Raw genomic sequence first — 16715 nt, forward strand, 5'->3', positions numbered from 1 at the left:
GTGTAGTAGGAGGCAGGAGAGGGGAGGTATCTGCATGTTGATCGAATATACACCAGAAATATTGTTACTGAAGTAACTTTTTCTTTACTTTAGTTTACAGGCAGGGCAGGTACTCTGGCATGACAAACATGAACTGCTGTTTCTTTATTCCCTGTTTATTACTTGCACAAAGCGCAGTTGTGTTACCACAACAAAAGTGCTGATGTCAGTCATGGCAGCTGCCCTGCCTTGCTTATTGCCTGCTGCCAGATGGGTTTGCATCTGCTATGGCAGTAGGTATGTCTTGCCAAGGACCCAAAACTGTTTGAAAAACATATTGTAGAAGTGAAGTGCCTAATTTAATTATGTTTTAGGTGATACTTTTCAAATCAGTGATGAATGAGACGGACAGGTGACAGAGTGTGCATAAATCTTGTTCTTTTTAGTTACCATCTTGACTTCTTTCAGGCTCATCTTCAGCAGAGCAGACAGGCAATTACCAAAGTTCTTCCTGGTGCAGGGGACAAGATGGACTCAAATATTTGCTTTCTAACATCCTTGCAAGGTAAGATGGGTAGTGTTCAAAGTGGCATTCCATTTAATAGTGTTGAACAGAAGAAAGTATATTTTTTTGTACTTTGAGTTGTAGTCTTAACGTTTCATGATTATGCTGATGAAAGTGTGGTTCAAAAGAAGATTTTTCTTTCTTGCCAATATGTGCTTCTTTGCTATTCCTTTGCACTCTATCTTTGATGAACCAGTTGGAGTTTTCACTTTAATTCCCCCCAGAACCACTGCTTCATTTTTTGTAGTGGGTGAAAGGGAAATCTGTGCTCTGTTGCAGGGCTTAGTGCACTTTCATGTTCACCAGGGCGTCCTCTGGTAATGCGATGCGTTTTTAACTTCTGACAGTCTTGCTGATAAGTCACATCTTCCTCTGCAGAGCCAATCTTTGATTTCAGTGCCACTATAGACTGTCTGATGGCCTTTGATAGAGTTCCAAAGGAGACTGAGTTTTACTTGTGTTAAACCTCGCTCACTGGGCCTGCTTCTCCTTCTTAATTTTCTACATAACTGAAACCATTTTAGGCTTTTATCTGGGCCCCTTACCCCTTTGTCTGCCCATCATGTCTTTTATGTTTTATTATTCCGATGCTTACAAGTATTTCACAGTAGAGAGTTTAGACAAGTGCCACCCTGTTTGCACTGGCCTGCTGTTTTGCTTCACTGCGGACCAAGATAAAACACACATGCACTGACAAGAAATCTCTGGAATGCAACTGTAAGTCTGAGAAATACATTTATTAAACCACTCTGCGAGTTTCATGGAGGAAGGTTAGCATGCTGAAAATGTATGTTTAAAAATGGTCACAGTAATTAAATGACAACATGTACAAATGATTCTCCACTGCAATATACACAGCAAATATATAAATATGTGTACGTATATATATATATATATTCATGCACAGCGCAAAGCAGATAATAAGAATTTAAAATGCATCACCATGGGGCATCGTTGAATTTGCTGCATCTCTCTTCTACCAGCAACAAGTCGTGACCCCGGATCGACTGTGAAGAGAGAGATCTACCCTCAAGGAAATATCAGGCATCCACGTCTGAATCTTGATTGAGGCCTCTGCAACCTCCACCGCCAATCCTGGGTCTCTTTTATACTTTAAACAAACCAGAGAGAGAGTTCTAGAAACCCCCTCCCGCTCCTAAAGTTTGTTATTCAAAAACGCTGGCTATTTCAGGTCAGTTTTGAAAGGAACACTTTGGAACTGGCCTGGTTTCAAAATGTCTTCTCCCAGAACCAAACCATTCCCTGCTGTACCATACTAGTACATTGTTATAAGTGCAGCTCCCCCATATCTTGCCTTGGCCCTCGGTGAGAAAAGAACACGCAGTCAAAACACGAGCAAGAAATACATTGCAAAAACACATTGCATAACCATGCACAGAAAAATACTTGCACCTTTAACGTGGCGATGAAGCTAAGTTAAGTGCAACATGGAGTGTGTAATCAAAATGGAGCTGATGACTGCCAATGTGACGGCATGCTGGTGGCTAAGCTAAGCATGAAACAGAGTCAGTGGAGTGAAGTGCAACATGGAGTCTATAATCAAAATGGAGCTGATGATGGATTAAAATGGAGCTGATGGCTGCCAATGTGACGACAAACTGGTGGTTAAGCTAAGCATGAAATAGTCAGTGCTCAAATACAAATATCATTACATTCCACCCTTTGACCAATGACTCATATACCCTATAGGCCTAAAATTGACTTTTTTCGGTCTGAACATTGCAAGCAAATTAGGAATACATTGTGCACAGCAACATAATGATATAATAAGAGGTATTACCACAAAAATTCCACCTGAAGTTTTGCGTAGTTGCCCAAAATCAGGTAACCACTGAAACAACCAGTCCCACCAACCCTGATCCAGTCCCTGTTTTACTCCTTTCACTAATGTATGTAGTGTATCATTGTGGGCCTGGGTAGATTTAGTGGTCCGAAAGGCTAAAACAACGCATGCCTTCAAATTCTGTACAACCATGATTATGTTTCAACAACAGATAGTCTATGGCACCCCTGTTTTGTAATGCAGCTTTCCTAGTACGATGCACATCTAATAAAAATTCAGATAAAGCAATAGAAGTATGGATAATGTTCTTAACCATTAAACATGCTAACTTGTTGACCAGTCGGGTATTATATACAGCTAAGGCAGGCACACCTACAATAGAAAGACTTAAGCTAATATATTCGGATTTGGATAATAATTGGATATCTGAATCACAATCTTCATTTAATTGCATAGTGTCTCTAGGATAACGAGTATGTATGGAGTTAGATGGAAACATCATGAGTCCCAGGCGTGTAAAAGTAAACCGTCCGCCTGTTGTTAACTGGAATGTAGGTAAAAGTGAGGTTCCCACACAAGAACAGCCAGCCAACTGGCAACTTGACATGTTTAATGTGACTGGCAGCAGTCACCACATGATGACAAGCCATATGATTGGACATATTCTTGCAATGTTAATCAGTTCGGTAAAAGCACAAAACTTTGTGTTGCCACAGTAGGTCTTGAAGTTGATGTTTCCTTTTCTAAACGCAATTGATTGCATTTCCCAACATCACGAAAATTGCAGGACGTGTAGTAACACACGTCACCAGTAGTAATGTATGTAATTATCTGAGTGAGATTGTCGCACTTCTCATCGTTTACTTCCTGACAGTCCCTACAATACTCATAGGGACTGAAGTGGGTTTCCACATCATGTTCTTGCACATCTTTATCTTGGTTAGTGGCATTGAAAATTTCTAACAAGATGCTTGTTGGCATTGGTATGACGATTAAACAGGTTGACAAAACATCCACAGTGCTTCTTATGGCGCCCATGTAGAAGTTAGATCTGTTGAGCACGGTTGGCGCCAAATGAATCCATATATTATCGTTCAGATGTAGTAAAGGTGTTGCACGATGTGATCGATCAATCCGGTTGAAGTTGGGGGTGTTGGGTCCCTCCCGACCGCACACGCGCGAAAGGAGACCACACGGCACACTCACGTCAAAGGCAAGCTGTAGTATGATCTGTAAAAGGAACAAGTATGATCATTCTCGCAAATAACATTTGTCAGCTGGAATATATAACCATTTTTCTTTTCCTTGTTTCATGATCAGCAGGACATTATTAAGGCCCTTTGCTATAATTTCTACAGGTTCTGGAGGGCCATTTGCGGTTGAACCAAAACCTCCCTCCCCTCGTATAGTAAGAAGGGCTGGGGCAGTCCCCTTCCTCACCAATCCCCTATACACTGGAATTATGACAAGTTGGGCAATTCTGTCTCCAATCTGTATGAATAAATCAGCTTCTCTGCTATTCAACAGAATAGTTTTGATTTCTCCCTGGCGATCTGCATCAACCACTCTCCCCTAAAACCTGAATACCTTTGAGGGCTAACCCAGATCTGGGAGCAATTAGTCCGAAATGCTCTGGGGGAATCTATATTCCGACACTTGTCTCAAACAGTGACATGTCTCGTGGTTTCAGTCTGTAAGCTTGTAAAGCATGTAAGTTAAGACCTGCAGATTCGGGTGTGGCTCTATGAGGAGCTAAAGCTCCAGGTTTTATTTCCCAGTACGTGATGGTATTGGTGGCCACATGTGGTTGTATCTGCAAAGCTGGAGTTAACATTCACATCAGGGGTGTTTCAGTATTTGTTAATGGTCTGTTATTCAGAATCTGGAGGGCTTCATTTAAATGCTCTCTCCAGTTTTTTAAAGTCCCATCAGATAATGTTCGCAACTAAGCTTTCAGCAAGCCATTCATTCTCTCAATCAGTCCTGAGGCTTGTGGGTAGTAAGGGATATGATATATGTACTCGATATTGTGCTGAGAACAGTAGTCCTGCACCAATTTTCCTTTGAAGTGTAATCCATTGTCACTCTGGACCTGAAGTGGTACTCCATAGTATAACATTAACAAGTCCTAAGTTCTGATGGTATTGTGCTGAGAGGCACATTTGCAAGGGACAGCAATCAGGTACCCAGAGTAAGTGTCCACTACGGTGAAGGCGTACTGACACCCGCGACTAATTGGTAGTATTCCAATGTAATCAATTTGCCATATCTGTCCTGGTAACTTTCCTCTCCCCAATGACCTTTGACTGTTTGTGGGACAGATCTCTGTTGTGTGTGTTGGCAAATAAGACATTGTAGAATCACAGTTATCAAATCTGTGGGAATGCGCATCCCTCTAATCTCTGCTCACCTGTAAGTGGCTTTTTCTCCCAGGTGTCCGCATTTTTGGTGCGCCTATATAACCATCCCCACCAAGTCAGAATCCTGTGTTGCCGCTTCTGCCGCTGAGATTTTGGCTTTGTCACCTGTAAAGGAATGGAAACAGCATTCTAGTGAATCAATGGGACAATGAGCATCTACGTGATATACAGTAACTATACTTTGTTCTAGCATTTTCCAAATTTCTTGCCACAACTCTTTGCCCCACACCACCTTTGAGTGGATAAACCAGTTATGTGCATGGCTGGCCATGTGGGAAGCCAGGTGGCTAACCTACTGGCAGTCCACCAAGAATCAGTGTAACTATGACAAGTTTTAGGCAGCTCATGCTTTAGAGCCTGATACATAGTGTACAACTTTGCATATTGGCTACTTTTCCCCTCTCCTGTAGTGGTCAACAACTTTTTGGTAACTGGATTATATGACACTGCTTTCCAGTGTCTTTTGGTACCCACGTATTTGGATGAACCTTCAGTAAACCATACATGCTTCCTATCCTCAGTGGACAATGATTCAAATGGCGTACGCCATCTCACTGGTGACTCTTTTACCTGTGGTACCTCCTGCACCCTCTCCTCATCCTGTATAGGGGCTTGTGACACCTGCTTGAGTCCTGACTTGTATGTACCATTTCCACCGTATGATACTACCCTCTTGTGCATGTCCTATACGGTGAGATTTGGGTGAACTCATCACCCACTGCATAATTGGTATTTCAGGTCTCAGAATTACATCATGACCTAGTGTTATTTGCTCAGTATCCACTAGAGCCCAATAACTGGCCAAAACCTGTTTTTCAAAAAGAGTATAGCGCTCCCCAGAGTCAGGAAGTTTCCTAGTCCAGAAGCCGAGGGGCACCCTTGCCCTTCCTTGTTTTTGCCACATTCCAATTTGCATATTGTCCCTTAACAGTTACATGTAACTCAATGTCTCCCTCCTGCACTGGCCACAAGTCTAAAACCTGTTGAATTGCTTCTTTTGCCAAATTGAAAGCACACTGCTGCTCTTCACCCCATTCAAACTCATGTTTCTTCCTTGTTATTTTGTACAGAGGGGCCAAAATCTGACTCAAATGAGGGATGTGCTGTCTCGAAAAATCAAACAATGCAATAAATCTCTGTGTCTCCTGCTTAGTGCGGGGAGTGGCAAACTCGAGAATCTTTTACTTCGCTTGCGGCAACACCTGTCTGTGTCCCTGATTCCATTGAATCCCTAGAAAGTTCACATTTTGGGAGGGTCCTTGTGTTTTGTCTGTATTAATCATCCACCCTTTACTCTGCAAGAGTTCCACCACCGTCTCCTACTGAGTCTGCACCTGTTCTTCTGTCTCTTCCTGAATCATCATATAATCAATATAATGGGTCAATTGTACACCTGGAATGACAGATACTTCATCCAGATGCCCTGCCACCAGCCGGAGACAGATGGTGGGGCTATTTAAATATTGTTGTGGCAAAGATAACATGCGGAACTGTCTACCGCTGTGTGAAAATGAGAATTGTTCCTGACATTCCAGCGCCAAGGGTATAGAGAAGAACGCATTGGCAATATCAATGGTGGCATAACATGTCCCTTTATGTTTTTGTACTCGTTCAATCAAAGTGATGGTGTCTGGGACCGCTGCTGTCAAAGGTGGTGTAGGAAGTTGGCTCTGTAGGTACTATTTCAAAGTAAGAAATAGCATGCACAGAGTCCAAGGGTTCTCCTTAGAGGTAAGATAGTGGCAAAAAGAGCTAATTCTAATGCTGTATTTTGTGGTAGTGTGGTCGAGCAGTAGGCTTATCAGAGGGTAGTGTTAAGCATTTGTTGTACACACACAGGCAATAAATGAGGAACACACAGTCAAAGACAATTCCAGGCCAATAGGTTTTTATATAGAAAAATATATTTTCCTAGTTTATTTTAAGAACCACAGGTTCAAGATTTACAAACAATACTTTAAATGAAAGGTATTTCACTCAGGTATCTTAGGAACTTTGAATAATCACAATAGCATGTACAGTTTTGGCAATCATGGCAATAAGCTATTTTAAAAGTGGACACACTGCAAAAATCAACAGTTCCTGGGGGAGGTAAGTAAATGTTAAGTTCACAGGTAAGTAAAACACTTACAGGGTTCAAAGTTGGGTCCAAGGTAGCCCACCGTTGGGGGTTCAAGGCAACCCCAAAGTTACCACACCAGCAGCTCAGGGCTGGTCAGGTGCAGAGGTCAAAGAGGTGCCCAAAACACATAGGCTTCAATGGAAATAGGGGTGCCCCGGTTCCAGTCTGCTAGCAGGTAAGTACCCGCGACTTCGGAGGGCAGACCAGGGGGGTTTTGTAGGACACCTGGGGGGGACAGAAGCAGGCACAGAAAGTACACCCTCAGCGGCACAGGGGCAGCCGGGTGCAGAGTGCAAACAGGCGTCGGGTTTTCAATAGGATTCTTTAGCCATGCAGACAGGCACAGGGGGGCTCCTCTGGGTAGCCACCACCTGGGCTAGGCAGAGGGTCGCCTGGGGGTCGCTCCTGCACTGGAGTTTGGTTCCTTTAGGTCCTCGGGGCTGCGGGTACAGTGTGGTTTCCAGGCGTCGGGTTCCTTGAAGCAGGCAGTCACGGTCAGGGGGAGCCTCTGGATTTCCTCTGCAGGTGTCGCTGTGGGGGCTCAGGGGGGTCAACTCTGGCTACTCACAGGCTCGCAGTCGCTGGGGAGTCCTCCCTGTAGAGTTAGTTTTCCGCAGGTCGAGCCGGGGGCGTCGGGTGCAGAGTGGAAAGTCTCACGCTTCCGGCGGGAAACGTGTGGTCTTTAAAAGTTGCTTTTTTGTTGCAAAGTTGCAGGTTTGTTGAACAGGGCTGCTGTTCTTGGGAGCTTCTTGGTCCTTTTAGATGCAGGGTAGTCCTCTGAGGCTTCAGAGGTCGCTGGACCCTGGGGGATGCGTCACTGTGGCAGTTTTTCTTGAAGTGGAGAGACAGGCCGGTAGGTCTGGGGCCAAAGCAGTTTGTGTCTCCGTCTTCTCTGCAGGGCTTCAGGTTGCAGGAATCTATCTTCCTCGGTTCTGGGAGCCCCTAAATACTCAATTTAGGGGGGTGTTTAGGTCTGGCGGGTTAGTAGCCAAGGGCTACTAGCCCTGAGGGTGGCTACACCCTCTTTGTGCCTCCTCCCTGTGGGGAGGGGGGCACATCCCTAATCCTATTGGGGGGAATCCTCCATCTGCAAGATGGAGGATTTCTAAAAGTCAGAGTCACCTCAGCTCAGGACACCGTAGGGACTGTCCTGACTGGGGAGTGACTCCTCCTTGTTTTTCTCATTATCTCCTCCAGCTTTGCCGCCAAAAGTGGGGGCAGTGGCCGGAGGGGAGGGCATCTCCACTAGCTGGGATGCCCTGTGGCGCTGTAACAAAGGGGGTGAACCTTTGAGGCTCACCACCAGGTGTTAAAGTTCCTGCAGGGGGAGGTGAGAAGCACCTCCACCCAGTACAGGCTTTGTTCCTGGCCACAGAGTGACAAAGGCACTCTCCCCATGTGGCCAGCAACATGTCTGGTGTGTGGCAGGCCGGCAAAAACTAGTCAGCCCACACTGGAAGTCAGGTATGTTTTCAGGGGGCATCTCTAAGATGCCCTCTGGGTGTATTTTTACATTAAAGTGCACACTGGCATGAGTGTGCATTTATTGTGCTGAGGAATTTGGTACCAAACTTCACAGTTTTCAGTGTAGCCATTATGGTGCTGTGGAGTTTGTGTTTGACAGACTCCCAGACCACATGCTCTTATGGCTACCCTGCACTTAAAATGTCTAAGGTTTTGCTTAGACACTATAGGGGCATAGTGCTCATGCACCTATGCCCTCACCTGTGGTATAGTGCACCCTGCCTTAGGGCTGTAAGGCCTGCTAGAGGGGTGACTTACCTATGCCATAGGCAGTGTGAGGTTGGCATGGCACCCTGAGGGAAGTGCCATGTCGACTTAGTCATTTTCTCCCCACCAGCACACACAAGCTGGCAAGCAGTGTGTCTGTGCTGAGTGAGGGGTCCCTAGGGTGGCATAAGACATGCTGCAGCCCTTAGAGACCTTCCCTGGCATCAGGGCCCTTGGTACCAGGTGTACCAGTTACAAGGGACTTACCTGGGTGCCAGGGTTGTGCCAATTGTGGAGACAAAGGTACAGTTTACGGAAAGAACACATGTGCTGGGGCCTGGTTAGCAGGGTCCCAGCACACTTCTCAGTCAAGTCAGCATCAGTATCAGGCAAAAAGTGGGGGGTAACTGCAACAGGGAGCCATTTCCTTACACTATGGTGTGGTGAATTTGTAAGTCACCCCACACTCATTCCACATGTGTTTTAGGTATGCTGACATGAAGTTGGTACCCCTGTCAAACACCACCTCCTTAGGAAATCCCACTCTGGTAAAGATACCAATGAGTGCTTTAGCTACTGCAGGGGCAGTAGTGGACCTAAGGGGAATTGCTTCAGGCTACCTAGTAGCGTGATCCACTACTACTAGGATATACTGGTTCCCTGAGGCTGTGGGAGGTTCAAGTGGACCCACTATGTTCACGCCCACTCTTTCAAAGGGGACCCCCATCACTGGAAGTGGAATGAGGGGGGCCTTTGGATGGCCACCTGTCTTACCACTGGCTTGACAGGTGACACAGGAGGCACAAAACTCCTTTACTTTCCGGGACATGTTGGGCCAATAGAAATGGTTGACTAACCTCTCCCAAGTCTTGGTTTGTCCCAAATACCCAGCAAGTGGAATATCATGGGCTAAGGTCAGGATGAACTTCCTAAACTCCTGAGGCACTACCACTCTCCTAGTGGCACCAGGTTTGGGATCTCTTGCCTCAGTGTAAAGGATTCCATCTTCCCAATAGACCCTATGTGTTCCACTGATTTTTCCTTTGGTCTCTTCAGCAGCTTGCTGCCTAAGGCCTTCAAGAGAGGGACAGGTTTCTTGCCCCTTACACAGCTGTTCCCTTGTGGGTCCCCCTGGGCCTAAAAGTTCAACCTGATAAGGTTCCAACTCCATGGGCTCAGTTCCCTCAGAGGGCAGAACTTCTTCCTGGGAAGAGAGGTTCTTTTTCTTTTGCTGTGTTGAAGCTGGTTTCCCAGTCTTCTTTCCTTTCCTCTTGGAAGGTTGGGCCATTATTCCAGGCTCCAACACCACTTTTTCACCCTGAGGCTTGCACTATGCCCTTGTATTGACACACACCAGTTCAGGGCTACCCAGCATGGCTGCATGGGTTTTGAGTTCTACCTCAGCCCATGCTGAGGACTCCAGGTCATTTCCAAGCAAACAGTCTACTGGGATATTAGAGGAGACTACCACCTGTTTCAGGCCAGTGACCCCTCCCCATTCTAAAGTTACCATAGCCATGGGATGTACTTTAGTCTGATTGTCAGCGTTGGTGACTGGTTAAGGTTGTCCAGTCAGGTATTGCCCTAGGGAAACCAGTTTGCCTGTCACCATTGTGACACTGGCATCTGTATCCCTCAGGCCTTCTACACTAGTCCCATTAATCAAGAGCTGCTGCCTGTATTTTTGCATATTAGGGGGCCAGGCAGCAAGTGTGGCTAAGTCCCCCCCCACCCTCAGAAACTAATGTAGCTTCAGTGTGAACTCTGATTTGCTCCGGGCACACTGTTGATCCCACCTGGAGACTGGCTATTCCATTGCTAACTGGAGTAGTAGTAGAAGTGGAACCTTTCTTGGGACAGGCATTGTCTCCAGTTTGGTGTCCCTGCTGATTACAGCTACGACACCAGGCCTTTTTGGGATCAAAGTGTTTCCCCTTGTACCCAAAATTGGATTGTGAAGAGGCTTTGGACCCTCCCTCCTGAGCAGGGTTTTGGGGCCCTGTAGAAGACTCTTTACTTTTACCCTTGGATGTCTCAACACTTCCCCTGGGGAGTCTTTGTGACCCCTTTCTTTTGGTCACCCCCTGTGGAAGTCTTGGTCACCCTAGTCTTGACCCAATGGTCTGCCTTCTTTCTCAATTCTTGGGGAGAAATTAGACCTAGGTCTACCAGATGCTGATGCAGTTTATCATTGAAACAATTACTTAAATAAACAGATTGTACAGCCCATCATAATCATTTACACCACTGCCATTAATCCATCCATCCAGTGTTTTGACTGAGAAGTCAACAGAATCAACCCAGGTCTGGCTCGAGGATTTATGAGCCCCCCTGAACCTAATCCTGTACTCCTCAGTTGAGAATCCAAAGCCCTCAATCAGGGTAGCCTTTATGAGGTCATAGGATTCTGCATCTTTTCCAGAGAGTGTGAGGAGTCTCTCCCTACACTTTCCCTTGAACATTTCCCAAAGGAGAGCACCCCAGTGGGATTTGTTTACTTTTCTGGTTGCACAAGCCTTCTCAAAAGCTGTGAACCATTTGGTGATGTCATCACCATCTTCATATTTAGTTACGATCCTTTTGGGGATTTTTAGCATGTCAGGAGTATCTCTTACCCTATTTATGTTGCTGCCACCATTGATGGGAGCTAAGCCCATCTCTTGTCTTTCCCTTTCTTTGGCTAGGAGCTGTCTCTCCAAAGCCAATCTTTTGTCCATCCTGGCTAACATTAGGTCATATTCATTGAGGCTGCCCTCAATGCTTTCAGAGCTGTTGGACTCTCCTGTGAGAGAAGCAACATCTCTGACTATTACTTGTGGAGTCAGGGTTGGAGAAACCCTGGTCTCCCTAACTAGGACTGGAGGGGGGGAAATTCTCCTCTACATCACTAGTTCCCCCCTCTGTCAGGGTATCTTCAGAGGGGTTGTCTCTAGCAAACTCTGCCAAGAGCTCCTGGAGGTGTGCTTTGGTAGGGTTTGATCCAGTTTTTATCTTTTTGATTTTGCAGAGAGTCCTTAACTCGGACATCCTAAGATGCAGGTAAGGGGTGAGGTTGAGCTCTACTACCATCTCTTCTGCAGTAGACATTATTTCTCTAAAAGTTGGGATACTTTTTAAGAATCTAAAAATATCTCTAGAACTTAATCCAAACTTTTACAAAACTTTTAAACTCTAAAAGAAAGTCTAACAGGGACTAACACAAGGCCCTAGCAGGACTTTTAAAAATTTAGAAAAATAGCTCAAATTTCAAAAGTCAGTTTCTAATGACAATTTTTGGAATTTAGTTGTGTGATCAGGTATTGGCCGAGTAGTCCAGCAAATGCAAAGTCTTCGACCCCACAGCTGATCCACCAATGTAGGAAGTTGGCTCTGTATGTACTATTTCAAAGTAAGAAATAGCATGCACAGAGTCCAAGGGTTCCCCTTAGAGGTAAGATAGTGGCAAAAAGAGATAATTCTAATGCTCTATTTTGTGGTAGTGTGGTCGAGCAGTAGACTTATCAGAGGGTAGTGTTAAGCATTTGTTGTACACACACAGGCAATAAACGAGGAACACACACTATAAGACAATTCCAGGCCAATAGGTTTTTATATAGAAAAATATATTTTCTTAGTTTATTTTAAGAACCACAGGTTCACGATTTACAAACAATACTGTAAATGAAAGGTATTTCACTCAGGTATCTTAGGAACTTTGAATAATCACAATAGCATGTACAGTTTTGGCAAAAATGGCAATAAGCTATTTTAAAAGTGGACACAGTGCAAAAATCAACAGTTCCTGGGGGAGGTAAGTCAATGTTAAGTTCACAGGTAAGTAAAACACTTACATGTTTCACAGTTGGGTCCAAGGTAGCCCACTGTTTGGGGTTCAAGGCAACCCCAAAGTTACCACACCAGCAGCTCAGGGCCGGTCAGGTGCAGAGGTCAAAGTGGTGCCCAAAACACATAGGCTTCAATGGAAATAGGGGTGCCCCGGTTCCAGTCTGCCAGCAGGTAAGTACCCGCGACTTCGGAGGGCAGACCAGGTGGGTTTTGTAGGGCACCGGGGGGGAAGCAAGCAGGCACAGAAAGTACACCCTCTGTGGCACAGGGGCAGCCGGGTGCAGAGTGCAAACAGGTGTCGGGTTTTCAATAGGATTCAGTGGGGAGACCCGGGGTCTCTTCAGTGATGCAGGCAGGCACTGGGGGGGCTCCTCGGGGTAGCCACCACCTGGGCTAGGCCGAGGGTCGCCTGGGGGCCGCTCCTGCACTGGAGTTTGGTTCCTTCAGGTCCTGGGGGCTGCGGGTGCAGTGTGGTTTCCAGGTGTCGGGTTCCTTGAAGCAGGCAGTCGCGGTCAGGGGTGCCTCTGGATTTCCTCTGCAGGCGTCGCTGTGGGGGCTCAGGGAGGTCAACTCTGGCTACTCACGGGCTCACAGTCGCTGGGGAGTCCTCTCTGCAGAGTTAGTTTTCCGCAGGTCGAGCCGGGGGCGTTGGGTGCAGAGTGGAAAGTCTCACGCTTCCGGCGGGAAACGTGTGGTCTTTAAAAGTTGCTTTTTTGTTGCAAAGTTGAAGTTTGTTGAACAGGGCCGCTGTTCTTGGGAGCTTCTTGGTCCTTTTAGATGCAGGGTAGTCCTCTGAGGCTTCAGAGGTCGCTGGACCCTGGGGGATGCGTCGCTGTGGCAGTTTTTCTTGAAGTGGGGAGACAGGCCGGTAGGGCTGAGGCCAAAGCAGTTTGTGTCTCCGTCTTCTCTGCAGGGCTTCAGGTCAGCAGTCCTTCTTCGTCTTCAGGTTGCAGGAATCTATCTTCCTCGGTTCTAGGAGCCCCTAAATACTGAATTTATGGGTGTGTTTAGGTCTGGGGGGTTAGTAGCCAATGGCTACTAGCCCTGAGGGTGGCTACACCCTCTTTGTGCCTCCTCCCTGTGGGGAGGTGGCATATCCCTAATCCTATTGGGGGGGAATCCTCCATCTGCAAGATGGAGGATTTCTAAAAGTGAGAGTCACCTCAGCTCAGGACACCTTAGGGGCTTTCCTGACTGGGGAGTGACTCCTCCTTGTTTTTCTCATTATCTCCTCCAGCCTTGCCGCCAAAAGTGGGGGCAATGGCCGGAGGGACTGGCATCTGCACTAGCTGGGATGCCCTGTGGCGCTGTAACAAAGGGGGTGAGCTTTTGAGGCTCACCGCCAGGTGTTACAGTTTCTGCAGGGGGAGGTGAGAAGCACCTCCACCCAGGACAGGCTTTGTCTCTGTCCTCAGAGAGGACAAAGGCTTTCACCCCAGGGTGTCAGAAACTCGTCTCTCAGCAGCAGGCTGGCACAGACCAGTCAGGCCTGCACTGAAGGATGGGATAAAATAAAGTCACGTTTACGCACGGGCCAGAGAGGATTGTTCCATTCAGTGGTAGTTGGAGCTATCACACCTGCTTTACTCATGTCTTTGATGGTTTCACTTTGGTAACAACCAACATCCAGATACAAAGTAATTCCTTTCAAAATGTCAATTCCTAGTATGTACTCTAAAAGAGACACAATAAACAGAGTATATTCAATTTTTGGTCTTCTCCCTATTTTCATTTGCACAGTAGTTTGCACAGCGGGGTTCTACCTCCCCCCCCCAACCCTGTGATGGTGTACTGCGGTCCATGAAACTTCTCAGGATTTCCATAGATCAAAGAGGCCTCTGCTCCAGTATCAACTAAGGCTCAAACTTTTGGCACATTTTTGTGTTTCCAGTATATTACTAAATAAACATGAGGTCTGTTATCTCTACGAGCCCATCTTTCTACAAGAGCTTGGGTGGTTTCCTAATCTGATTTAAACCGGTCGACTTTTTCCAAAGTCAGGTCTGGAGAAATGTTTTCATATTTGCAAGCAGGCTTGCCTTCATTTTTGGTCTCAAACGTTAACCATTCACTGTCTGAATGTACTTCCTCCCTCCCTCGTGGAGAAATATTTTTCTCCCTTTGTTTTCCTTCCTCTGGCAACTGTGGCTGACTCTGAGTTCTACTTTTATTATCTTGCTTGTTCACCTTTCAGCTACTGTCTTTACGATCTAAATCTCATTTACGGTACTTCTCCCACTTACTTTTGGTATCTATTCCATCAGTCTGCTCCCTGCTGACACCACCTTTTAGCAATGCTGTGAACATGTCTCTTCTGGATGCACTGTTGTTATCGGTGCGATTCTCAGATCTTGAAGATCTCTCAGGTTTGACTAATTGTCCTAAATCACCTAACTCCCTTTCAGCCTCAAGCACATCCTTCAGTGCCTGCCCTGTCTGGTTAATTAGGAGAGTCACGATCACTTGTTTATAGGCTGGCAGGTCAAGGCGAATAATCCTATTATGCACTGAAATAGCGAGTGCTCCATCTCCCATTATTCGGGAAAATAGCAGCTTTCATACTTTCTTCTTTAAGTCTCTGCATTGCATCTCTTAATGTATACCAGGGTTTATCATTTGGGGGCTATTCTGAGTGTCTGCCTTGTCCTGCAGTAATTTATTCTGACAAGACAGCATGTTTACAGTATTTTTTGAGTCAACAAACTGTCTTTCTAAATGTTGATTCTCATTTTTTAACTGTTTACATTTTTCATGTATTTTCTTGAAGCAGACAAAAGTATCCTCCTCTGTCTGCCAAGAATTGATAAATCATCTCCCTTCCCCTCAACAGGTACTTTTCTTAAGCAAGACAGTACATCATGCAGTTCTGCTTCATTCAGACATTCATCCCCCGTTCTCTGATAAATCAGGCAAAGGTGAAAATTCCTTAGCTAACATATCATAAGGTTGCAGGCACCATCCAGGAATTTGATACATAAGCTGTTCACACAAGTGTTTAGAAGCAGATGCCGCTTTTGACTTCTTGCCAAACATATTTCACTTTTAAATTGTACACTCTCAACTTCTAATGCCTTTCTCAGACTGTCCAATCTATACCAAAATCTTCCGCTTCACTGCGGACCGGGATAAAACACACATGCACTGACAAGAAATCTCTGGAATGCAACTCTTAGTCCGAGAAATACATTTATTAAACCACTCTGCAGGGTTCGTGGAGGAAGATTAGCATGCTGAAAATGCACATTTAAAAATGGCCACAGTAATGAAATGAAAACATGTACAAATAATTCTCTACTGCAATATACACAGCAAATATATAAACGTGTGTATATATATATATATATATATATATATATATGTATATATATATATATATATATATATGTTCGATGGCATGTGTAGCTGCAGATACACATGCTGTGCATTATCCTGCCATCTAGTGTTGGGCTCGGAGTGTTACAAGTTGTTTTTCTTCGAAGAAGTCTTTTCGAGTCACGAGACCGAGGTACTCCTCCCATTTCGGCTCCATTGCGCATGGGCGTCTACTCCATCTTAGATTGTTTTCTTTCCGCCATCGGGTTCGGACATGTTCCTCTTCGCTCCGTGTTTCGGTTCGGAAAAGTTAGTTAACAATCGGAAAATTCGACGGTATTGTTTGCGCTCGGTATCAGATTAGCAATAGCACATCGGCACCAAAGAAAAGAAGAGCTCCGGCAGCCCTTCGGGGCTTCCACTCCCCGGCGGGGCCTCATCGGCCCGACCGCGTGCGTCTTCAAGGCTAATGGAACGGACCCCATTCCGCTTCTGCCCCGAATGCCACGCTAAGTATCCTTATACAGACCAGCATTTGGTCTGTAATTTGTGTTTGTCCCCCGAACACAAAGAGGATACCTGCGAGGCCTGTCGGGCATTTCGAGCGAAGAAGACGCTACGGTACCGGAGAGCTCGAAGGCTTCAAATGGCGTCGACGCCGGCTGGACACCCCGACGTCGAAGAAGAGGAGAAATTCTCCATTCCTGATTCGGACTCGGACGAGCCCGAGAGTGAGCAGCCGGCGAGGCAACAAACCGTGAGTAAAACAGCCCCTGCCAAAACTCACTCAAAAATTATGAAAGCCCAGGGGACGCCACCGCCATCAGGCCATGGCTTTACCCGTAAGCACGGTGACCAAGCAACGGCACCAAAAAAGGGCACACACCAGCCGAAGACATCCGACTCCGGTCGAGATACCGGCACAGAGTATACTCGACACCGAGATACCGGCTCCGA

The 16715-nt window shown here is 46.0% G+C and overlaps 1 protein-coding gene across 4 annotated transcripts in view; it reads left to right on the top strand.

Annotated features, from left to right (window-relative positions):
- Positions 1-16715, top strand: part of ZNF821 (zinc finger protein 821) — a 420332-nt gene that overhangs the window by 34511 nt on the left and 369106 nt on the right. For all 4 annotated transcript variants that reach the window (XM_069216869.1, XM_069216873.1, XM_069216872.1 and 1 more), the window contains exon 2: positions 448-544. The gene's annotated coding sequence lies outside the window, so the exon portion shown is untranslated. The remainder of the gene's footprint in view (positions 1-447; positions 545-16715) is intronic.

The sequence above is a fragment of the Pleurodeles waltl genome, chromosome 12 (assembly GCF_031143425.1).
Source record: "Pleurodeles waltl isolate 20211129_DDA chromosome 12, aPleWal1.hap1.20221129, whole genome shotgun sequence".
Classification (NCBI taxonomy): domain Eukaryota; kingdom Metazoa; phylum Chordata; class Amphibia; order Caudata; family Salamandridae; genus Pleurodeles; species Pleurodeles waltl.